Here is a 25,570-nt window from a genome sequence, read left to right as displayed (position 1 = left end):
GTTATAAGTTGTTCATCATTTCTTGCAGCAGTGAGACAGCAACTTACGACATGGTAAAATTTCCGTACCAACCACACAGCTGTTACATGATCAGCCCTGGGGCTGCCTAGGGAAAATTCAAATGTAGCAAACCTTCTTTGCATAGTTTTGTGCGAAACTTTCCCATCCCAAAATCCATCCGGGACACTGGCGAACGCGTGCTTCATCGACCGTATGTTACAACCGTTCGTTGTATCTGCGGGGGGGAGAACAACTGCTATTGAATAACGAAGCACAGTTTAGCGACAACAGGTAAACAACAACGGCAAGTGGAAAAACAAAAAACACAAAAGGACATGGAAAATTTTCCAATTTTCCAAAAGCTACTCTCTCGCACGGGTAGTAGCGCTACCCTCTCCCCCCCAGCTCTTCAGGCAGTGGCTGTGTTCCACTTTTGAATCGTCCACAAATCTCCGTCCACACAACAAACTGGGACGTCGTCCTCGGAGCGGTTCCATCCTATATTACACTACCACCGCCACCCAGCAGCAGCCGGGGCTCGAGGGGGCCCAAGGATCCAACCCGCTCTCCCCGTGCACTGTCAACACTATTTACATTTACCGGTTTCGCTTTTATTATGGGCAAAAACTCACAAATCCACATACAAACAGACACACACAAAACACGCCAACTGGGCCAACGGAAAGGAAAGTGAAGTCCTTGTTGTATCGAATGGGTTTGGGACGGGCGGGCCGCACATTCGTCAGAAAATGAATGTCATATTTTGTGTGGATGTGTTCACCTGTGTGTTCCGTCCACCCCGCTCACTGCCCGCAACCTGCTTCAACCCCGCTGCTCTAGCATATGCTCCCGCCGCACGTGGGCACGATGCACGATTGGCAGGCATGCAGGTGAGGCGAAAGTGAGAATGCAGTTCCCACTGGCCCCCACAACCCCACCCAGGGACGACGACACAACACACAGCGAAAGGTACACACGGCAGAACTGCATCATTTTTCCCTGTTTGGATTGCAAAATGGAAATGAAAATCCGGTTCCCATCCCTCCCCGCTTCCGCCCTAGCCCGGAAGGTGCAACTCATTTTCATTTGCACTGGTGCGCCACTGGTCGGTTTGTGTGGGGACGTGCGAGCTGCGGCCCTACCTTGACTCAAAGGCACCAAGAATGCACATCGAGAGAGAAAAAGAGATGGAGGCAAGAAGAAATACTGTCACAAAAATAGCTTCTTCCTTCCAAACCAGTCCCATGTCTTCGATTCTTGCTTCTTCAGGTGCACTAGCAGACACACACACACACACGTACACGCCAAGGAGCCAGCGGAATGATGGTTCCGCGCGCCGTGTGCAGCGCAAAAAGGTGTGCATTTGGTGCGCCTTCCATTCGTGTGTGTGGCTTTCGGTTTCTAGCTCACCCTCAGAAACGACGAGGTGACGGTAAGAAAAGTTGACTAAAAAGAGGGTGGAATAAAAACGATTTTAACCAACTGTCGATGTGGGTGTTCCCAGGTGGGGGGGGGGGGGTTGAGAAGGGAGGGAAGAAAAAAAGGTCAATCGTAGGCATGCAGTGTATGGGCTAGAACGCGAAACAAAAAGTCAAATGCATGCACACTTACAATACTGTATGTTGCAGTTTGTGAAACACGTTTAGATTTATATTATTTTTTCTCTACTTTTCATCACACCTTCACTGGCTCTGATTGATAAAAAATAATTTATTTTGAAATTCTTTTCTTAATTTTCTACTTGATATTTTCATTCAAGTGTGCCTATCCCACCGTGCGTTGGTACGAACACCCCCGCGATCTTTGCAGGGCTGACGAGAAGTGCCAACACTGTCTCTCCCGAGGGAAAGCGCTGCAAATGGTTCATTCCGGTTTGTCAACCCCGAGTCATTCCGGGTCGCTGCATTCGAAAGAACTCCTCGCTCCCTCATTGGGGAGGGGGTGGGGAGGCTGGCATTAGCTTGTAGTGGCAAGATGTGACACGGCCTCGTTTTTTTTTACCAAATCGGTCCATTTTGTGGTTGAAGGATCATCCCCGTGTTTACCGGAGAGACCCTTATCTAAACCGCTTCCACTGGCTCTTCTCCCCATATCTTCGCATCATAACAACATTCAAACGGTCGGTTACATGCGACGATGCAACCCCCCGATGCACCACACCCTACCCGGGAACACACATTTAAAGGTGATGCGTTGCTCGTCCATCTCGTGAGACTTCGTATGGAGCGCGCGCATTCAAAAAACCAGGTCAAGAATTAATCATTCCCACTGCAACTTGGAGCCTCCGCACAGCAGCGGGGCCCATTTTCCATCGGATGTTGCTGTGTGTCCAAAACAGCATCAAACATCTCCATTTGCGTGTCGAAACGTTGGTGCAGTTGGTGTGCCCCGTTCGTTCAACTACCACGTGGGTGACACACACTACGACGACGACGACTTGCGCGTGGGGTGGACTGTGTTTTGATGGTTAAGGTGGACCCTTAACGCACCTACACACTCACACACACACACACACACACACACACACACACACACACACACACACACACACCTATAGGCGCACTCTATGAATGGGTCGACTATCTATATGCCGTCCGGTTGATTTCGAGGAGGGCAGGGTTAGAATGTCTTCCCACCCAGCAGTTAAACCAAATGGTGTACACACACACAAAAACACAGAGAGAGAGATAAAAAAAGATGGACGGAACGGGTGTGATGGGTCGTGTTTTGAAAGCGTGTGTCAAAATGGGACAGTTCAATAAATTATATTTTTAGCAGCTAGGCATGCTTGTGGTGTGGTATCGTCAGGGGACTTTCAAGCAATCGTTGCGTATCTTTCACACATAGCGTTTGAACCGTTTTGCTTCTTGCGTTGCTGTAAAGCAACCAACCATTCTCAGGTGTAAACGTCACGCCAACCCAATAGCTCAAAGGGCGGTAGTTTTTCTTACCTTTTTGGAGGGAAAACCCTCCCACAAAACGCTCACATTCGGCTCACGTTTGGCTTAATCTTCGTGCCGCGTGAGGAAAATAAATGTCCATTCAATCATTTTCGATCGAGCAATTTCTTACCGCTCCCCAGTTGATGGGTTATGGGTTTCCTCTCCTCATAAAATACACGAAAAACTGCGTCCCCTGCGCTGCTTAGTATTCAGCCAGCATCCATCGAGCGTTCGATTGAATTGCATTAAAATTCATACCCCATTTTTCCATGCATCACTCCATGCCCCCACCCCCGTTTGCCCATTTGGGAGTAATTACCATCATCAGTGGATCTGCGAAAAAACATTTCCCCCCAAAAAAGTCAAACCAGTACAATAATGATGCCGAGGGGAACGCTGAAAGGATGCGGCACGCCGAATGCATCATTCATTCGCAGCACTGCAGCACGTTTCGAGTGGATCGTGTTTTTATTTTCCAACCGGCTGCTGCTGCTGCTACTGCAACAACCCACCCGAGAGGACAGGACGATGGAAATTCGCTGTACTGCCGCCAGGGTTCACAGCAATGCCTTGCCATTTTCGGTGGAGTTTAACCCCCTCCCCGTTGCACCCCTGCCTTCGATGACCAACGACGATATCACAGACGCCTTGCTGCGAGGAGGAGGGCTTTTTGCAAATTTTCTCACGAACTTGTTGCCCCAGCATCCGGCAGCCGGTGTTGTTGGAAAACATTGATTCTGCATTCAGTTGCCCAAGATTTCGCCTTACACACACACACACACACAAACCGGCTGTAAAACGTCACCAACCTCTTCCTTTGCCCAAACCATGAAAGCTTCGTTCGTCAGCGAAGCGGAAAAAAGCTCCAGCTGCCTAAATGTCCTACAGGTTATTTCCGTTTCCGCAGCCCAGGTCCAATGTCGCACAAAAGCGCACAAAAGTTTGGGTTCGGGAGTGCAGCGGGAAGAAAAAAACCCCAGAACAACTACGCTCTGCTCCCGGAATACAAAGTATACTTTGCGTATTGTGGTTGTTTCCATTCCTTTTGCCACAGGGAGATTGTTTTTGTTTCGATGCTTTTGTGCCAAAACGGGGCTGAATCTTCTCGATGAGAAGCGTAGCATTGCGATGCGTTTGCCGTTGATGCTCCAAGGCTGATGTGGCTGACGTAAGCGGTGTTGCTATACATTGGAATGATTTTGCACAACCTGTGTCGGCAGTCGTTGGGGCCATTTCTGGGTTGAATGCACACGACGATTTCGATTAAAAATGCGTTTTTTGGGGTAAAAACCGGCTCGTATGTGAACTGTTCCCGCATGCAGGTCGGCGCAGGTTTACGGAGGAAATATTTCAAACCTCCATCAGTATTGTTGTTCTTTCACAAGAAGACAATACCCTTTACAACTTCTAAGCTACAGTCTTGGTTTACTTATTGTCCTTTTAGGTCCGATGTCATTCGGAGTAGGTTTTTCTACCGTCCTCGAGCCAAACCCTTTGGATTACAACAACACACACACACAAATGTATTGTGCTGTTGGGCCAAGGTAGTTTTGTTGAAGCAGCAATTACAGTCAACCTCTTAGTGTGCACCATTTCTTACACCAACCTCCAGTTCCCCGTTAATGATAATTACGTGACATTTACGAGAGCGTCGTGTCGTACGTCAGGCACACCACCTTGTTATCCATTCGGCAGAAGTAGTTCAGCTCGTACGGCGGCGCTCTGGTCTGTTGGCTGCATTAAATTCCGGCCCCATACAACCAGACTGAGGACGAATCAAGGGGACACCATTGCTCCGACGCGAGCAATCAAATGGCAAGAACAAATCCCTGCCGTAGCATCACTCTCAGGGCCCCTCCTCATTGTCCAGCTCGCTTTGCTTTTGCGAGGTATAAACTGATGCAACCAATAAAAAAGTGGTGCTTCTCCCGTAAGACCTTTTATTACCAAGAACACCATCACAAGATATCTTACTCGTGTCCTCGGGTCCGTTCCGATGGGTCTACGGACTATCACGTATTGCCCGTCAATGCTTGGGCGCATGTATACCAAGGTTTGCTAATTACCGGTCGTTACGTTCAGCAACGTTCCATATAAGGATAAGTACAGCTGCGGGAGCTCAAACGCCACAGGACTTAACGGGTGTTTGCGGACCTTGGTCGAGAAATCAATCAGACCGCAGCATCCCTGTGCACGGGTCCATTCCCCGACCTTCGCCCATACCTTACCCGTGCGAGGCGTGGCGTTCCATTTTGTCACCCCAAAACTTTGACCCAACCAGTCAACCGTTACACACGACAGTGCGGAGGATTGCTGATAAGCCGTGAGGACGGAGGGCAGACACGATACCAAGGCAACAAGGGGTGGTTCACGCACCGATGTGATAACCGGTTCGAGCATCGACGAACTGGAACCGAATCTCTCCTCTCCTCTGTCACGCTCGCCCAACATTCCGTGGCGCCCTCTGTAATCCTCCACCGGAAGAGTCGCCCTGGACGGCCGCCCTGAACACGCGGCAGCCCATGCGACAATTGATTGGCAGGGGTTTCAATTAAAAAACCGTCTCCCGCTTATCAGTTTCGGTACGGTTGCTGTCGTTGGAGTAGTTGGAGAAGCAAATCGTTGTACAACCGGGCCCTGTAATACTGGCACTGGCCTGTTGTACAGCAGGATCGAACGAATGTCACGTTTCACGTTTCTCGCTTCCAGGGGATGAGGGAGGTTGTTTTGTTGGTTGCTGAATTCTTCGGTGTACGAATGCCTGTTCCTGTCGGATGTCGGCCGCCTACCGTTCATCATTAGCTGGCGCCAGTAGATTCAACACCAGCGACTCTCACACGATACACTTGCAGACAATGGTATGGCTTGATTATGAGCTGATTAATAGAATTCTAAGAGGCAGCTTCCTTTCGTTTCTTTCCTCCGCGTTGAAGTGGTACGGCATTGTGCGCCACATGAACTCTGGCCAATGTTAGAGCTATCGTAGTTTTTGGTAACGACCACCCAAATCTCTCTACACACACACACACACACCCAATCATATAACACCGCTTCCTGTGTGAGGGACTACACAGAGAAACATGCAAGATGCGCACCGAAAAGGGAAAATAGATGTCGCCACCCTAATGAACGAGTCGATTCCGACCGGAAGAGACGAGATCATTCATTCATCTTTCACTCCCTTCTTCCTTTTCATCATCGCACACGCTTCACACCAACCCTCCCCATGTGCCACCGTGATCGAATCGGATATTGACAACGGAAGTGCACCAAGCAGGCCCAGCCGCAGCAGCACGTGCTACACAACTACTGTTCGCTCCCTGCGGCCTATCTTCTTGTTTAGCAGCACACGCGCGTGCGTACCTCACAGGAACCCCGAGAAGAACACCCGCGCACGTTGCGCAATCGCGGGCACGATCGATGCGCCAAGTCAGCATTGAAATACGCACGACGGGAAGATCACGTGGGAAGTGGTTGTGGACGCCACTTCACACTCGTCTCGAGACAGGGTCTACGAGCCCGGTCTACACCGGAAGCCGCAGTTTTGTCCCCAACAGACATCGGAATACGGGCACAAGTGTTTTGCGGGGTGGTTGTTTATTTTTACCCGGATTTTCCTCTACCCCTTGTAACATCAGCTCGCGTGCTCATGAAGCTCCGCTCGCATGACAGCTCCGATGAGCAATTACACTTTGGAAACGTCACGCCCCAAGACTCATCGTCCGAACCACCCACGGCGTTTGTGTGAGAGAGCCGCTGCGAGATGAAGTTCGGTCTGGTGACGAAATTCTTCACACTCAAAAATAGAAAGTGACGACCCATTTTTGGTGATACCGGCCAAACTGTTGGCCCCTCCTCCTCGTTGCCATGCTTACGTAAGATCATTCCGATGTTCTGATCATTGATCATTGCTTTTATAGTAGCATCGAAGATACAGATCATTCAATTCTAAGAGGTTCTTCTGGCATGTTCTGTTCGGAATTCTTTTGCAATTAAAGTCTTATTGACTCAGCTTCACGATCTTGGACCGAAAATGCATTCAAACGCTTAATTTAGTCGTTCTCCTTAGATCAGACACATCTATCATTGGCAAATATAGATCTCCGTCTTCCGTCAACTACCATCAAGAACCAAAATCAACGCCAACTAAAACCAACCAGTTCAGCATATGCGTACAACCAGCCAGCGCTTCTTCGCCGATGCTGTGCTTGACTAACTAGCATGCCGTGATTACTGATTGATCTATGTGTATTATGTACGCCACCAACTTTTTAAAATAAACAAAAAATAAACGACCACAAGCACGTCTCGCCCTGCTTTTCGTTCCCTCCCGTGGCACCACTGTCTGTCAATTAGTGTACGTTGGCATTAGAAATGAAACGCGCACACATCGCCACTGCATACGACCTGCAACCTGAAACCGTATGAAATAACTGCTTTGCTGGACAACGACTTGCGGTACCCCGCACGGCCCCGAACGACGGCCAATGTCTCAACGCGATGGCGCATTCTACTCAGCAGCGCAATGTTGCTGTTTTCTTTTTTTTTCGGGAGGGAGAAGAAGAGAGAGAAGAAAAACATAACAGAAGATATAGAAGAAGAAAAAAACACCAAACGCTACCAAACATTGGTAGCGCGGTAGATCATCGCGGTGTTAACCAGAATAGCTAACAAGAAACAAACAAAAACCTTTCGGGAGTGAATCTACCAAAGTCACATATCCAGGCGGATGCATATGGTTTCGTTGGAACTGCGCGCACTTGACATGGAGCGTGATGCTGCAGAGCCAGCGTGAGGCTACCCGACCACTGAAGTGACTACCGAACCGAAACGGCGGTTTGTTTGGACAAGCATAGGAGTGAGAAAATATGGTAGTGGTGTAAAACTTCTGGCCGACGTGGTTCTGGTCGGAGTTTGACTACGCGCACAGGTGGCGTTAGTTTGTTGATTCTTCCCGTTGCTGGAAGATATATATTCTCCCGTGTTTACGACTTACCATCGTACACGCCCTCCTCGGAAGAAGGAACGAAGTCACAGGCTCAGCCTGTAATCACAGGAGCTATCCTCAATTTACGTGGCTTGGTTCTATTAGCAGCAACAAAGTATCTGCCATCCCTACAATAGACGCAAAAGCAGTCCTCCCGGTGCGGTGCGTTTACCCAGCAACGAGCAAATACGACCCAAAACACACACGAACACGGACTTAATGAAATGTAAAGAATATTACTCATTCTAGTGCTGCTGCTTAGCTCTACCACCGTTGCCTTAGCGCAGCCCAACACACGCGTATCCAATGGTTGTCGTTCCGTGGTTGCTAATGAGATTAATCGGGTAGCAAATAGGCACCGGTAATTAGGATACTGCTAAGAGACGCCCGGTACGCCCGAAATCCTGCCACCGGTAGCACTCGGCACTGCCCTGAACCTCCCATTGAACAATGCCCCACTCCGTGATAAGTGTTCGCGGGTGAAATTACCTTCGCATAAGTTATGTCGCGCCATTTGCCCATAATACACGCATGTAACCCTCGCACGTACCTTTATTTTGCCCCAGATGCCACTACGCTGATGCCGATGCCAAGGGGTTAGATGGTGGTGCCACACACTTATCTGCGGAAGAGAAGAGCAAAGATAGCGGAAATTGTATTTTTGTGTAACAAAGCTAATGTGCACAAACAATGGGATGGGGTGTGGATGCACACGCGGTTTGGGAACGGATAACATATAACGGGCGGGTTAGTTTGGGAATTTATCGCAGCCCTGCGAACCGCACCATTCACGACGAGTTTCAGGCCCCAACAGACCTTAGATAAGGGTTTGTTAAGTTACACTCGCGCCAACGGTGCGTAACGCACTACTTCATATATAACAACCATTTTTCTTATCTGTGTACGAACCAGAAACGAAGCACCTTGCTCCAAATAAATCTGCGCAGAATTCCACAGGTCAGTGGGTCGTAAAAACAAAGTTACATGGAGTACACTCCCACAACAACAAGTGCATCATAAATCAATCCCCCCTGAGTAACACACACACAGCGTTCCACGGTTCATATCCTTTCCACCTATTCACAGAGGCGCAATCTCTACACCATCGGCAAAGGCGCCGTAAATTGATATGAATGTCTATCTCTTGCTGGTTTGGTGTAAATTTGCCCTCCCTGCATGCCCGATAAGACACTCACCCAAAACCGGCCCTACCGGCTGTGGCCTATCTAAGATTTCTTTTCGAGCTTCATTAATTCTTCATATTTTTGCGTCGTGCGAGACGGCACCACAACGCTGAACTGCTTCCAGGTGGCGGGACTTCGGGGCCACCCGTTTGCCCGTTCCTACCGACAGACTGACAGCGGCAATGACGACGGCTCAGACCGGAGAGAAGAAGGAACTGTTTCTGATAACTATCGCCGCAGTCACGTCCGCAAGCGCTGGAGCTGCATTTTTAATTAGCCGCCCCGGGTCTGTCGCAGTAGTGTGTAGTGCCGACCGGGGCACGAACGGTTCGTCCCCGAACCCCACAGCCCGTTTGGTTCCACGGTGCCGTGCGGTAGATTGCTATCAAGAAAGGCCAACGGCGTACGCGCCGAATATTGTTTTCGTGTGATTTTATTACGTGGAATGTGGTTTTAAAAGATTCGGCATTGTCAGAGCGATAAGAGATCTTTGAAGGAATGATCCATTGATTGATGGAAGATAATAGATTACTACTCCATTACCTCTTCTATGGTCATTTAAATTCTCAACATAATCCAATCTCAGAATTGATCATTTATTGAAGTAAATTCATGAATTTCTTACTAGAAATTACGTATTTCCAAATGCAAAATATCCCCAATCTTACTTCAAACCATGTTCCTGCCTCCCAAACACTAAATCCGGACAAATTCAATCCATCGAAACATTAAAAACTCCACCCTTTAAAATGAACGCTTTTCAGCATGCCGTTGACAACATCTTTTCACGCAACAAAACTAACAAACGATTCGATTCAATATCTCCAGCCCAACAGTATCACGGCTTCCTCCCAAACGGTCTTCTTCATTCTATCCCTGTGTGGCAGAAACCCAGCGCGCCTCGCCTCATCACACCCGTAACGAAATTCTTCATTAAAATGATGAACATTTTGCAAAGTGGTGTCATTTTTATGGACCCAACCCGTTGCCCCCCCCCCCCCCCCCAAGGGGTTGGTGTCGCGTTTTACTTCCGCCTTTGCATTGCACCCCAGTGGGACAACATTTTCATCCATTTTGGCACGTCCGCAAGGCATCACATTGTTTACGCACACAGGCCAATAGCATCGTCCCGTCGGTCCAGCCCGTTATGGGCGGGGGGAGGTTGGCTGTAAACTGGAAAACGTTCCATTTTACGAACCGAGACGGATTGCATTCTACGACCTCCTGTTTATTGTTTGCAGCAGAATAAGGGTGGCGTGAAGGAGAGAGAGAGATAAAAAACGCGATACAAGCTCTGTAGAGTTATTTTATTATTTCTGCTACGGGATATCCTGCCACAGTTCTGAGTCAGACGAACCGATCTCATCATCATCGCGCTCGCTTTCGTTCCCGTGGAAACTGATTCGCGCTACCGCAATGCAATGGTCGAACAGGGAGCAGCGTGCCAGCGGCGCAACAATGTGAAAAGTTGATGGATTTTGCAACCTCAACCGGGAGGACCGTGCACACACACACATTCCAACACGAGGACAACCCCGACCAGGATCACCGCATCCGCCGAGCGATCGTAAAGTTGTATAATTTACGCGCAAAAGGATGCCGGCGCGCACACATGAGAGGAGGGACGGCTTTTGCGAACGGAATTGAGATTAATACGGGCGCAGGTATCCGGCTGGCGTTGGGACCGCACGCGGTCAACCCTCAAGATCACTCAAGCAAAAAGGGGTTTTAGCTAGCGCGAAAAATGGTCCCACGACACGGCGTTCTGCGCGCGGCTCAATCGCTGAAGATATCAATAAACATGTATACTTTACGACCGTACGCGCTCGCCAAGGTGGTTCTGCAGCACCGCTGACTCCACCTGATTAGAAGCGCGCAGAGCTGGAAGGATCAAGTTGTCGTTATGGATGGAGTGGGGCCGGTTTTTGTTTCTGCTTCTCATTACCCTTTTGTGATCGCCGAGCATTCACGTTGATGATTCATTTTTTTTTTCATACACGCTACGATCGAGAACGGAACAGCCGTGTGTATTCAAATTTACGTTTTACCGCAAATATATCAACTTTTTATTAAGACAGCATCGCTTCAATCTCAACTCCACCCTAGGTGGTTGGTTAATTTTGCAAGCCTTTACTCGCCGACAAGTCCCGCAAAAAAAGCCCTCCCGTGCAGAAAACATGGCAAATAAAAAAGCATGGATCGTGGTAACACGAGACACGCTCGTTCAAGTCTCCCGCGCGCGCCTAATGCCTGGATCGTGGCTAATGACGTTGTCTGGGGCTTTGAGAACGATCGAGCCAGTGTGTGTGTGCCATTTTCCCCCTCGTACAAAGCAAAAGCCTCCTCCCGAACGCAACATAATGATGGATCCCGCGCATCGGGTCAACCGACATTTCGATGGGCACCCATTTCCGGTGCTGGAGTCGGCAATAAGGGGAGAGAGATCACATTCGCCGCAACCACAACACGTTCCAACGAAAATGGATCGAATTTCTCGTGTGGCGAAAGTTTCGCCAAAACGCAATCTCGGTGAAGCTGTAAAACTTGATCCCGTTTCTGTCTCCGTCACTCCGTCCGAGGATCGTTTGTCCTTCCACTCAAACGTTGGGACGGTATGGTTGCGGTCGTGCATATTTGCCAGCAACAAACCAGAAGCCAAACTGGAGCTGTGCCAATTAAACCCGCTAAGCCGCTCATCAATCACGCAATCAGCACCCAGAGAGAGAGAGAAAAACACAGGGAGAATTGCCGAACGCCATTTAATGAGATCATTTTTAAAATACCACTGTTTTGCTGAATGGCTTACAGAGGCTTAAGGTTTCGTGCCGTGTAGTTGTTCTTTACCTATTTCGGGGTATCGGTGCAAAGAAACACATTAAGGAGCACACGTTCCGGGGTAGCCAAACAGGATAGAACAAAATGAAATGTTTAATTTAATTTCTTAAATACGTTTCGTTATGTTGTTACTCTTGGTTGGAATTGTTGGCCGATGACGTGATCACGCTTAAACCACGCAGGCGTGAGTCTGCACGCATTACGGGTAGGAAGCTCGTTAGAGCTTCAGTAAGCGTTCAACAAAACCACTCTTCAGCATTTCGTTATGTGAAGATCGTTCAGCAGTTCTGCTCATCGAAACTGGTCAAGAGTGGTGCCCCTACTTGAATGTCCATTTAGTATTGAGCATTCGGTTGTGTGTGTGTGTGTTTAAGAGATCACTACATACGGGGCAAGAGGGGACCATGCAATGGGATGGACAATTTTTCAAACATGACCTTTGTATTTACTTTAGCTGTATGAGAAAGACACCTAGATTTAGTGACACAAGTCATGAGCTTTAGACTCAGATTTCTCGAAGTACAATTACACAAACAAGTGAATTTAAACATGGCAACAAGAATATTCCTATAATTTTATAGCCACGTCTTACGATTTAATCTTTAATCAAAACCCATAGTTCAACGCTTCTTGTCCCTTTGTCCCTTTTAACCACAACGCAATACGGAATGGGAAAATCCAAAACCCTTCCCGGACGCTGAGAATTACATCGCTAGCCAAGCTGAAGAGTGCTTTCGTCAAGAGGCTTTAAATGACTGCAGTAAGGGGGCGATCAATAGAAGTCAATTTAGGAAAATCATGCCAGTTGAATTTCAACAACAATAATAACAGCAAAAAAACCACCCAATCCAATAGGACGAAGAAGAGACAGAGAGAGAGAGAGAGAGAGAGAGAGAGAGAGAGAGAGAGAAGAAACACTTATTAAACGACAGAACCATTTTCAACCGTTCGCCCAGAAATGATGAGCTTTCGATGAGAACACCCCACCGGCAGGGCATACCAGCATCATTTTCGGGGCTTTAACAGTGTTCTTCCCGCTTTTCGCTTCTTCCCACCTGCTTGCGGGCCTTCTTCTTCTTCTTCGTTCGGCATCTTACACCACCTCACAAACGTACCCCGGTGAGTCGGGTGGCGCTGACGATCGAACATCGAAACGATTTTTTCACATCTTTGATTTTAAACCAGCATCATCCAACCCGCGGTTTCAATGCCGCTGTACCATCGGCACCAGTCTTCCGTTCACCAAATTCTCTCAAACTGGCCGCAAGAGAAAAAAAAATGCCAACGTACACTGCACCGCGTGCGATCGCGTGGCGAATGCGAAAAGAAAGGAGTTTGTGGCTGATGAAGGCAGACACGCCAGGAGAAAAAAATCACGAAACATAAGCACAGCAAGAGTATAAACGAAAAAAAAAACAACATTTTGGGAAGGTTTTGTGTCCACTGCGGATGCGAAGTGCTCAACATTTTTGGCCCCATATATATGTATGTGTGTGTGTCTGTATCTCGTCTTTGAATGTCGGTAATGGGCTGACGTCGATGATCGCGTTCGATTGGCCGTACCTCGTTAAATCGTGCTCGCAGGCCGGACGGCGGCAACACGGACACGACGGGGAAAGGTCTCAGGTGAAGATGACCATCCTTAAGCGCGGTGTACTCTCTTCTGTTCATCGTTAAGTTCTTGTCCGCTTCTGGCAACCGCGGCCCGGGCCGGACCGTGTGTCTGTGTAGCGTTTCGTTCCGTTCACGAATTCCGCATTCTCGTTGGTTCTTGCATTCTCTCAATCATTACACACCACCGAGACGGCAATCGGCAGGTAATAGCGGACGAGCGAACAGCGAACATGGATGAAAGCTGCAGGAAAGCCCGGCGCGGATAGTCGGGGCAGCAAAATTACCGCGAGGGGATCATGATGCCATCATAAATCGTTTCCCACCGGCTGCTGCTGCCGCTTGGGAAGCATAAATTTTCCGCTCATTTCCGAGAACGAAAAAGTGTGCGTCACACCATCTCGTGCGCGCTTGGTATGTATGTGTGCGCGAGATTGTGTTTGCAGCAGACCTTATATCGATGTCTTGAATTTGCGACAAAATATGTGTATGACGATCGACATCACTCGTCTCCCGAAACGATCGATGATCGTTTGCCCCAAAGCTCCTGCAATGAGGTGCCCCGAAAAAAAGGGCCCCGCTCACGTCCATCTTAGCTGGAGAGAACGAGATGGGCATAATGGGGACATCGACATCATGGAAGGGATATAAATAATTACAGAAGCCCGTCCGATTGCATGATGCGCCGCCGGAAGCACCGCGAACAGCAACACATAAAATGGCGCCGGCAACAGTGTGTTCACGCGGCACATCACGCAATCCTGAGATTGAGGAACAATGGAGCCATTTGCATTCCTCTGCAGAGGGAACGGGCCACGGTTCAGCAACCTTTTGCACCAGATTGTTTGTTAGAAACTCCTTTTACTGTTAAGATATATTGCTAAATCCAGAACACATTGATAATTGTGCGTCTTCATCGACCGCGAGTTACCGGTTCATCATAAAAACCCCTCAGAACTGGTTGGATCGATGATGCCTTTCCAACTGTCCGTGGTTGTCTTCCTGCCACCGAGGATAAGCAAATAACATGGAATGCAGAAATCTTCACCCGCCTTTTCCACTCTGCTTTGCTATCATATTCCAGAGCATGACGACGGCACCATCCCCCCGGGGCGACAGGTGAAATGCGGCCAGTGATTAATTGATCGTACCAGTTTCTTGGGCACCGTTTTTTTTTTGCAAACCTGCTTCACCGTAAAATATATTAATGGACTCGGACATTAGCTTTCTTGGGGAATATATCAGCAGCCGGTAATATGTCTAGGTCTCGAATCTTGGCGCGATGCCCTCATCTGGACTGAGCACAGATAACGAAGAACCGAGGTCGTCCACATCCCAACAGCTAGCAGATGCTCTCTAGAGGATTTTGAATACTGCAAACTATTCACCTCCATTCCTGGACGAAGATCACCACACTGTAATCCAGAAACTGCGTTCCAGACATCCAAAAACGTTCATCTTCCTTCTCAAGAGACACTCACTGGATGAAATACTGCTTTTATCGTTTGTGTTACTCGCACTCTTGCTCCGCAAACACCCATCAGCGAGGATTAACTCCTTCTCAACTTTTCACCGCACGATCATTCATTTCACATCCACCAGACCATCGCCAGGCTCTCCGATCACCACTACGTCGTCTGTGTCCGCTATTTCATCTTCCAGGGAGCCGACAGATGATGTAAGCCCCTGGCAAACCCGACTCCATTCCACCCGCCCCCGAGCAGCGGTTCCATCCATTATCAGAGATGAAGATGCCATTAATGTCTCACACCCACCCCCAGAGACCCGAGGGACGGGAATATGTCACCCCGCTGACGACATCTCGACTGGCAGAGGTGCTCCACGCGCGTGCGTTTGCTGTACGGCTGTGCACCAGTTTCAACCATCCTCATAATACGCACACTCACCTTTCCAAGAAGCAGCACAACAGTTTATTCTCGAGTTTGTGTGCGTTTCATTCATCATGGTACGGAGCCGGAGCCGCATCACACAAGAAACCGACCTGTTAGACACCGGCTAGAGTACTGTGTACACCATGTGAATGCATGCACAAACACCGTAACCAGGCTGGTAACAAGACTCCTCCAAACTACACGCATTCCTCCCGGATCGGATGTGATCGTCAAAAACGTGGCAAACAAGCGCGCAGGAAGGAAGGGAGGAGTCTTCTTTTTAAAAAAAATAGACACCTTCCTAGACACAACAAGATGAGTGGTGGTGGGTGGATCGGTTTTTGGTGCCTCACTGCATGTTGGATTAGGTAATTATCTGTCAACGTCAAGGAAACAAAACTTGTAAAACTACGTCCGACAAGACGCACCCGACACCACACACACACGATGCGGATCTTCGCCGCGACTAGATAATCCACCAAACCAAACACGGCCGTACAGGAGAGGATGTTGGCGGCCCATGTTGCAATACCGTTTCAACTTGTCAAAGGTGGATCGAAGACGGATTTTGTTTTGTTTTCTATTTTTTTACACACACAAACTCCCCCATATGACCAAACATAACAGAAACGAGCTAAGGTTAGGCTTGGTCACCGTCACTGTGTGCCAGACGGTTGGCAGTAGGATGGATCGGATCATCATTTCGAACCCGGTATCGCTCTGTTAAGCCACTTATGGGGCGGTGCTATGCTTTATTTTGCTATCAAAATTGATCAACATCAACATTTGGATTTCTCCAGTCCAGTTGAACTCCTCCACCAGTCTCAAATGGTCAGTTTCACTTTTGGTGTGAACCAAATATGGCGTCCTTTGTCGGTAATGAACTCCATTGGACATCAAGCTTCAGTTTGTTGAGACGCCGGACAAGACGTGTGTAGATTTGTAGGCGGTAAAATGCATTCAAAATATTCCACAATCAAACGTAACTTCTATTCCTTTCGTAATACCTACTCTGCCATGAAGCAACGGAGCAATCGGTTTCGTATTGTTCGCAGCTAATGCTGCCTGCCTATCCAACCAACCAGCACTGATCACAGGATGTGCGGCTGAGCTTCTCTACCACGCTCGATCTTCATACTGCCACATCAAGTCCCATTATCCGATGGATTTGCTTGCACAGATAAAATCATGTACCGCATCACATGTCGTCCCTCCTTCCTGAAGTGGGATGCAAATCCACCAACAAGCGAACGGTGTATCGCCATTGCCGGCGACAACGATCCGCGCTTGGGTAGGACGTCGTGCCCGTGGATTAGCAGCAGGCAGCAACACAGTTGGCCGCACGGAGGGACGAAAAGGAACTCGGTCGCCCCGTTTGCCCCTCCTTGGCTTATCCGAACCATCTTTAAGTCGCGGTTCAAGCACACAATCCCAAAGGAAAATGGAGAGAAGAGCACAACGGAGATGCAGAGTGAACACAGCAACCAAAACAATCGAGCGAGAAGCAGTGGGAATTCTTTTGGACCGCTGGAAACCGCTCTGACTAGCGCGATCGAGGTTTAAACAAAACACTTAAGCCTACTTGATGTCTCGGTTCGTTTCCAGCATTCTCCCCGCGCTTTGCAGCCGCTTGCAAGATGCTACACAAGCGAAGAAGGGAAACACATTGGAGCCTGAAGAGGCAACAGGAATTGCAACCCCGGGTTCACAGGTAACCGAGGCTCCGAATCGTATGACCGGTCCAGAAAAAAGAGATTAATCGTGCTGCATTCCGAAGATCTCGAGTGCTGCTGTACAAACACATCGTGGCACCGTCCTCGGGGAAACGGCGACCGGGAACTTAATCGTTGGATTTAAGTTCTCACGTTCGTAGCCCAACAGCAGCAACAGGCTTGACCCAAACCAGTGTCCATTATGCTTCGCTTTGGAACTGTCAACACCGTTCGCTGGTGTCATTCTTGTGCACAACTCGTCACCGGTTGCACATATGCGCTGCTCTCGTTCTTTTGTTTGCAGTGCAGAATAATATAGCTTTCTCTTTGGTTTTTTTTTTGTCTGGTTGAGAAACTTTATCCGTAACAGGTCTCAAGAGTTTCTACTGACGCATTCTTGAGAAATTAACAACGGCACATACACAAAAAAAGGTTAGATACACACGCGATCGCTCCCATTTTAACGACCGAAACGAACCATTTGTACCGAAACATTCCGATCGTTTTCATCGTCCAAGCAGCGACGCGTCTGCTACATCAACGTTCTACTCACGTTCCCAATGCCGCCTCAGAAGCAGCGCTTACATCGTACAACTCTAGCAAGCGGATCCCTACAATCACAAAAGCCTGTCCCTTCAACACCCGAACTCGCAAAGCAAGGAACAACAAAAAAGCCTCCTTTTCGATTCGATTGTACCTTTTCCCTTCTACTTCCAAAGGAGTTTTGGCTCAGCACGAGCAAAGGAGCTCCTACGATCCGGAGATCGGGGTTGTGCATTGGGATGCATCATAAATCAAACTACGCGCGTTAGGGCCACGGGGTAGGGTAGGTGTGCACGCCGTGCACACATTTCGTATTGCGTTTGCATCTTTGGCCGGTTTGTTGGGTCCGATCGTAAAATGTGACCCTTGGAATGGTGACCATTGTGCTGAACCAGCAGGGAACGCAGCCCAGTGCACAGGACGAAACGGAAGCGATCGTGCGATCGGAGAAGATGAAGTTGTCAAAAAAACCGGTCAGCCAGCAGCAGCAGCAGCAGCAGCAGCAGTGGCGGCTAAGGATTGTCAGGCTCTTCTCGGCACCAGAAAGGTATGTACCAGAGAGGTGTCTTTAATGGTTGCATCGTAACGTTAGTTGGTGTTGAATTTATTGCATTCATATCGTGCAGTCGGATCCGAAGTGAAACCCATCAGATAAGACGCTGCTGAATGGTTGCGATAGGGAGCAGCCGAAACTCTCAAACCAAATTGAATGAAGCCAACATTCCATAGCGCTTTTTGAAGCCAGCCGTTTTAGGCACATATTTGAAGTTCAAGTTCAATATCCTCTCTCGAATGAGCAACGGAACCCGCATTGCAAATATACTTATCAAAACGCAAATAAAGCAAGGCAACAAATAACCAAACACGCTCACCACATAAAACACATTTTATCACCATTTTTCCGCTCCTTTTTATGCTGATCCTGACCAAAAAAGGCAACCGCTGAGAAAGAAGAACAAAAAGCATCTCCAACAAAAAAGTACACCTTACCCCACGGAACTCATTCCCGAAAAAAAGAGGGCGTAGGAGTGGGTGAGATATCGGTGTTTGCACAGTGAGGAATACAACTGCAAACGCTTAAAAAACGATCCCCCAACATAAAAAAACTGCCCCACGCCAAACGTTCGCTCTGCCTTCTGCCGCACGAAGGAGCGCAGCTTGTTTAATAGATATGACATTTTCCACAACATGCTTATCGCTGCAACTATTACAGTCCAATAAAGTAACAACGAACACGAACAAAAACGGCAAACACGCACACGCAAAATATCACAAATATCGGACGGGACACACGGCTCTTGCCGGTTTCTTCCTTTTGCGACAAAGGGCAGGGGTGGTAGGCAAAGAATCAACAAAATAAAAACACATTAGGCACGCAAATATACCCGTACCGTGGTCGTTTGTTAACACTGGTTCCTTTCTGCTAGCCTTTGTAGTATTTTTTTTGGTTCTGTTAATTATCAAATGTAGATAAAAAAGCCAATTAACTCTTCAACCTCCCTGCCATGCAAGCGAAATTGCTCCGCCTATGCAGCGAGAGAGAGAGAATTTGCTTTACATTCTATTTTCGATTTGTTTGTTGGCTTAAGCTGCAGAATTATTCGAGCGCTTTTGTGTATTTGCTACAAACAACACAAAACTCCACCCACCTACGCCGTAAAATGGGATGACAAATTTCAAACCGAACGATCACCTTCTTCACGGTTCGTGCAAGCGTTCCACGCAATATAGCGTGAAATTCATGATCTTTGCTTGCGAATAAAATCTTATTTTATAGTATTTTAACGATCCTTACACAGCGCCCCGTTAAGGAAACTAGCGTTCTAGCGTTTCGATGGATTTAGCGACTTTGTAGCAAATAGTATCGCGTCTTCGTGTTACTATGACCTACAGCCTCTAAACACTGTGGTTGTAGTTGATACACTGGAAAATGAAAATGGAACTCTTCAAGAATGTAATTATTGCTACTGTAATGCACTTCAACCGCGCCGAAACGCTGCTGCAACACTTTGGCGAATCCTGTCACAAATTATGTTGTTAAAACCATAGCCCCATCATAATGGAATTTCCACCTTCATTAACCTTCTAGCAACACACCTACCCAGAGTCCCTAGACTGCTGCGGTAAGGAATTATCGGTAATAAAGTTAGCTAGACGATAGACCATGGGAACAGAGCGGCTCCGAGCGAGAAAATGAAGGAAAATGCACACGAAGGAAACTCTGTCAAAAGGAGTGGTTTGCACAGTAGGGACGGGGCGGCGCGACCGGTACCACACACAAGCCGTGATCGTTCAGCCGCGTTAATCTCATTAATTAAATGTTTGTTTTGGCTGCCGCGGGTAAGTGCTTTCCGCGACCGTCCCCAACCCGTCAAGAAGCCAAGATGGTTGGTCGGCTTACTACCCCGCCCTTCCACCCCAAGGTGGTTTTCACCAGCATCACTACCGTTACCGTTCCCTTTCGCATCGATTCGAAACGCAAGATCAAGTCGTGAAGTAGCGGTAGCTGTTGACGTGCGGCTGCTGTTCCTGCTGTGCACTTCGAAAAGGTAAACTAATTTTTCTCACCAGGAAACTCTCACCAGGCCAGAGTCTAGCAGCTTCGTTCGCATGTTTAAGACATGTTTTAAGCATTATCTCGAACTTGGCCCCAGTAGCACACAGACACACACACAAACCACAACCACAAGGAGAGGCAAACGGTCTTTCTTATGTGCCTCGCACAAGACGTCAAGACGAGTTTGATGGACAACTCGGAACGGCTAGTAGAACGAGCTAGGTTGCTGGTTACCCATCCTGCACGTCAGCTTCGATCGGCAAACGGAGTGAGGGGACGCGCAAGCGGCGCTACTCGTGACATCCCATCTGCTAAATTAAACCTGATTTCCCGAAAGTTTGGTGGGTATAAAGCTACTACCACATGAAAGTTACTGATGTACTTGAAGTTTTCATGTCACAATTCACACTTTTACGAGCAAATTATGAACACGAAGCTATGGCACAATAAGAAGGCTCCGTTTGCTGATTTAAAGAGAGGAACTTCTTGACAAACAGACACATACAACGAGGAACACACGCACGAGACTACTCGTACGATCAATGACATTTCCTCAGAAAAGATTTTCGGTTGATGTCAACAATTTTGACAAGAACCAAGTAACAGAACACCAGCAACAACAAAAAATGAAGCAAAAACCAATAAAAAAAAGGCAACAACAAGTCCTCACCCGGTATGTAATATTCAAACACAATCCTCCCACCACTCCCTCTCTCTCTCTCTCGGTGGGTTGACGCACCCGAATTCTACACCCCATGGGTTGGAATGGGGCGAAGAGCGAAGGTTCTGGCGAAACTCGAGCTTCCAACTTGTTTGTTAGTTATGCAAATCAATACACTTACCGCGTTTGTGTTCTTTTGTGTGTGCGTTTTGTGTGCTATTGTAGCTTTTTTTCTTCTTCTTCTTCCTTGCTATTGCGCTACTGACTTCCTCCTCCCCCCCCCCCCCTCGAATTCCTGTGTACGAGTCATCTTCCCACTACTACTACCACTACTGCTACTACTGCCTCTACTACTGTTGCTGGAATTATTTATGGCACAAACGTCCCCCGAAAACGAACCTTTTGAACACGAACCAGCAGGACAATCTCGCTTACCTCGCCTGCAAACGACAACGCAGAAAGAGAATAAAAAAAACACATATATAGTAAGCATTTGCAAGGTGAGTGGAAGAAGGTTAAGAGAGTGTAAGAAACGAGTCAATATTTGATGAACTTCACAGCGGCCGAAATCGGGTTGTAATGGCAAAATGAAACATTAATCAAAACGATTTAAGCGTAGTAGCAGCTCATTGCTTTTCCCTCTCATACACACACACAAACAAGCGCCACATTTTTTTCTGATCGCAAAACGCAACCCAGAGCGAGCATCCCAGACATAGAGCCGCAGCACCGTTTGATCGTTATTTCCCTCCACCTCGGTGGGCTTATCTAGCAGCAGGCTCTAGCAGGGCCAATGGTAGAAGTGGACGATAAAATATTGCCTACTTTATTGTCTCGCGTGGACAAATAACGTTTCGAGCGGTTTATATACCAATGCCGATGTATCCAAATGAAATCTAAACCGGATGGATGGAAGAAAGTTTCTATCGGAAGGAGAAATGAGGGGAACGAAATGAAAAAAAAATCCCCCCTCAAACTAACGAACGAGAACGAGAAGCACCTGTTTGTCTAACAAACAGTTTCTAAACCTTCACAGACCCGTCCCAACCCGACCCGATGCGAGGTAAAACGCTTCTTGAGGCAAACTTGGAAACATCAATCATTTCTTTATTTATCTTTACCATCTCTTCCTCCACCTCCCCCCCCCCCTTCCCGGTGCTAGATATCGTTTGGGCTGGTGGGTCATAAAAAACAGGCACCTTCTGCACGCCGACAAGTCCGACGAATAATTTAAGGCCTCCAGTTTCAGCCCCCAGCGCACGATAAGAAACGATAACCTGCACTACTCTCGTCCCCTTCGTTTTGGAACCTTACAAAACGTCTACCCCCTCAAAAGGCCGCTGGCAGAAACTATGTCGGAACTATGTGTTGATAACTCCACACACTCACTCATGTAACATATTAAACAAGAAATTTCATTCCATCTCAAAAGGAGACCTCGTGGAAAGTCGCACCCCAATGCAAGATGTAGTTTGCCGATACGATAGCAACCATGCCGTGGCAGAATACGGTACAGAGCTTGTCACCTGTCGCTAAGACAAGTGCGAGGACATGATAAACCGAACTCCGAACCGCCGATTACAAGACGCTTGGACAGTCCGCCGCATTGATTAATTCGCCCAATGCTTTTGAGGGTTCTCTGTTTGGAGTTCAGCTCAGAAGAACGCTTCTTTGGAAATTTCGGATTTTAAGACTTTTAATCCTCCCGTTTTCCAATGCACAGAAGGTGAGACTTTATTTATCACCAATACTTCAATTCGGGACGGTTCAAACCCATTTCAAATAGCTTCCAGTCCCCGGTCGAGCTGCTCGGCGCGCTACTCGTAAAACCTTGCTTTATGTCGTTCCTCCCGCCGTTCCCGTCGTGCCCGGGATATTAACATTCGTGTCGCCACCATTTGTTTAGCCGAGGTGTTATCCGTGTTTTAATTTCCCCCATTCCCTCCAGCGCCGTGCTTTTAATGCCGTACGGTCGTTCGGCTGTGTTGTTTGGTGTCCTTCTGGGACGCCGACACTCGGAGGTTTCGGCCATTGGGCTGACCAGACACCGACAACACCGAGGCAACCAACGGCAGCAGCAGCGAACGAACGACCAAACAAGTTACTCCCATTAACCGGTCCCTTCACCGTCAGCAAAAGCAGAAACTAACAACATTTCAGCTGACAACGGGCTGAAACGCTGAGCACACAAACTGTGGAACTCCGAGAGATAAAAGGCACTGCCAGACCCAGAACATTGCCCGTTGCCCATTGCCCGTGGAAGCAAGCTGCTGGAAGCACCGATCGAGCCCGCTCATGCAACCTGGGACGCGGCCGAAGGTCAAGTTCTCGTGGGTATTCTTCATCTTCCCATCGGAACGGTGAACCAGTTCTAAATAAACACCACACCATCCACAACACCGCTGGTAACGCTGGAGGGTCATACTGGGCTTCTTTTGACCACTGCCCCGCTACCAAAAGCGAAGCGAAGCTGTCGGACATGTGAGGACTTGTTAATTGCTTCGCGTCTTCTCCTACCACACAAATACACATTCCACCGCGGTCAAGCTTGCGGTCGATGGGTCAGTCGTCGTCAAGGGCTTAAATCTTTACTAATTTCCTCAACCCTCAACCGTGGACAGGGCAGTTCGAGCGACATTAGAAACGGAGAAACTTGTGCTGCCCAATCCAACGCTCCAACGTTTCTAAAATCGCCGGAAACGCGCGCTCCAACACACGCGTTCTTGTCGGAGCGGCATCGTAAAACCTGTTAACAAACGATCGAACGCTTTACGGTTTTTCGGCTCTACGAAGGTGACACTCCTACGACACCGGGTGAGATCCGTACGTAGCGACACTTTCCCATCTTCTTCTCCAAATTCCATCTCGTAACCCCGTTTCGAAAACGGAATGCTGCTGACAACGGACGCTTATGGCTTTATGGCGTAATTCGATCCGGAAGTTTCCTCAACGGTCGTGGAAAGAGGGGGGGGGAAGGGGTTGTCGCAGCGCGCACTCTTCGCTGAATGTATGCTTTTCTGGTGGGAATGCCGGCTGTCGGCAGGTATGTTTCGGGGGTCGTGTTTCATTCATGATTGGCTCGCGGTGGGCGAACGTGGCTCGCTCCGTTCAGGGCTGCCTGGGCTGCATCAGCATTCATTCAAATTTATCGCAGTGGCTGTGGTGGCTCGAGGATTCGTGCCCTCAACAATTTACGATTATCTTCGTGCACCTGTGCCCGGACGGTGAGGGGAGGGGGAGAAGGACTCGTGGATGGTGCAGGTGTGATAAAACATGTGCTAAACATGTCATAATAGAGCTAGAAAAGCATTTTTTCCTCCAATTCGTTACTAGCCATGAGGAGGGCCATTTTTTGTGGCAGCTTTTCTGCGGAATTACAAGAGTTTTGTAAGAAGCAATAGCAGAGATATTGCAGTTCGCTGCCAGATCCAATTTGTGTGGTGCAGACATAAGAAATCGTATGTTTATAGCTATTCCAGCTTGAAATCCTGGTCACGGCACCAGCATAGAAATCTCCAACAAGAAGGCTCTCTTATATATTTTGATTTACTTTTTTCTGTTTTGTATGTAGAGATAGAATAAGGCTCTATTAAAGTAGACACTTAGTTCATCGATAACGAAACCGTTCTACAAATTATCCATTTTTCAATCAAAATAGTAACAGTTTTCATTCAAATCTTCCCGCAGTCACAAAGCTTAAGCCCTACAATCTGCACATAATCATACAGCAATCCATCCAATCCCTGTCAGCATTTAAAACTTCACAACTTGATCCCACAAACAACACAAACACGTACACACAGCAATGTTCCCCTTCCCGTTGACGGGTCGGGCAGCAACGTTTTGCAGCATTATATCATCAAACCGCCCAAACCTTTCCGGTTGCGGAACTGTAAATTTTGGCCGCCTTAAGACACATCAATCACCGATCCTGTGTCACCGGTTGCAATCATCGCACAGCAAAACACAAACACACTAACACAGGTACACGAGAAAACAGAAAGCCAAACAGAAAAAAAAACAATATGCTGATCTGATGCTGATGCGGTCGTCGGGTGCGCTCGCTCGCTTCACCCGACTGCAGCGAACGCGCGTGCCATTGCGTATACGCAGCGCGCTCGCACACACGCACTAAACAATCCGTCACCCTTGTCGCATGTTTACTTATGCTACCGCCCTCGCGGCACGTAATATCGCGTTAACTTTTCACACACAAACACACACACACACACCCATCAAGCCCGGCCTCGACGTAATTGGGGCGAGTAAACAATATTTCAATCATCACCCACCATTTCCGCTGCGGGCTGTGTCGCTCGCCCGGCGCGGCCAAAAGGGAGCAAACTTTCTGGTATCCCTCGCCAAACCAATGCTAACCATGTGTGTGTGTGTGTGTTTTCTTTTTTTGCTACATCGTTACTTAAAATCTCATACCGCAGGATGGTTTGTTTTTATTTCGCTGTCAACAAAATAAAGCCACACAAGGTACAGAAGGGGGAAAGTAGTAGAAGATGGGAAGCAAACAGCGCCACCGATCGAATCGAAAGTTCTTGATCCGATTGCCGTGCGATTCGGCATCGGCCTCGTCAGCAGCAGCAGCACCGGCAGCATCATCAGCATAATGCTCCAAAGGTGCGTTACAATTC

General features: G+C 48.2%; 1 protein-coding gene across 17 annotated transcripts in view; it reads right to left on the bottom strand.

The window, feature by feature from the left end:
* LOC1281072 (interference hedgehog) overlaps positions 1-25,570 on the bottom strand; it is an 80,579-nt gene that overhangs the window by 40,225 nt on the left and 14,784 nt on the right. For 15 of the 17 annotated variants that reach the window (XM_061652018.1, XM_061652024.1, XM_061652023.1 and 12 more), the window contains one exon: positions 8,480-8,551. The gene's annotated coding sequence lies outside the window, so the exon portion shown is untranslated. Of the gene's footprint in view, positions 1-8,479; positions 8,552-21,323; positions 21,365-25,570 lie in introns of all 17 variants that reach the window. The other 2 variants (XM_061652020.1, XM_061652029.1) reach the window with 1 other exon arrangement.

This window comes from Anopheles gambiae, chromosome 2 (assembly GCF_943734735.2).
Source record: "Anopheles gambiae chromosome 2, idAnoGambNW_F1_1, whole genome shotgun sequence".
NCBI lineage: Eukaryota > Metazoa > Arthropoda > Insecta > Diptera > Culicidae > Anopheles > Anopheles gambiae.
Note: the sequence above shows the minus strand (reverse complement) of the source record. Positions and strands in the feature narration are given on the sequence as shown.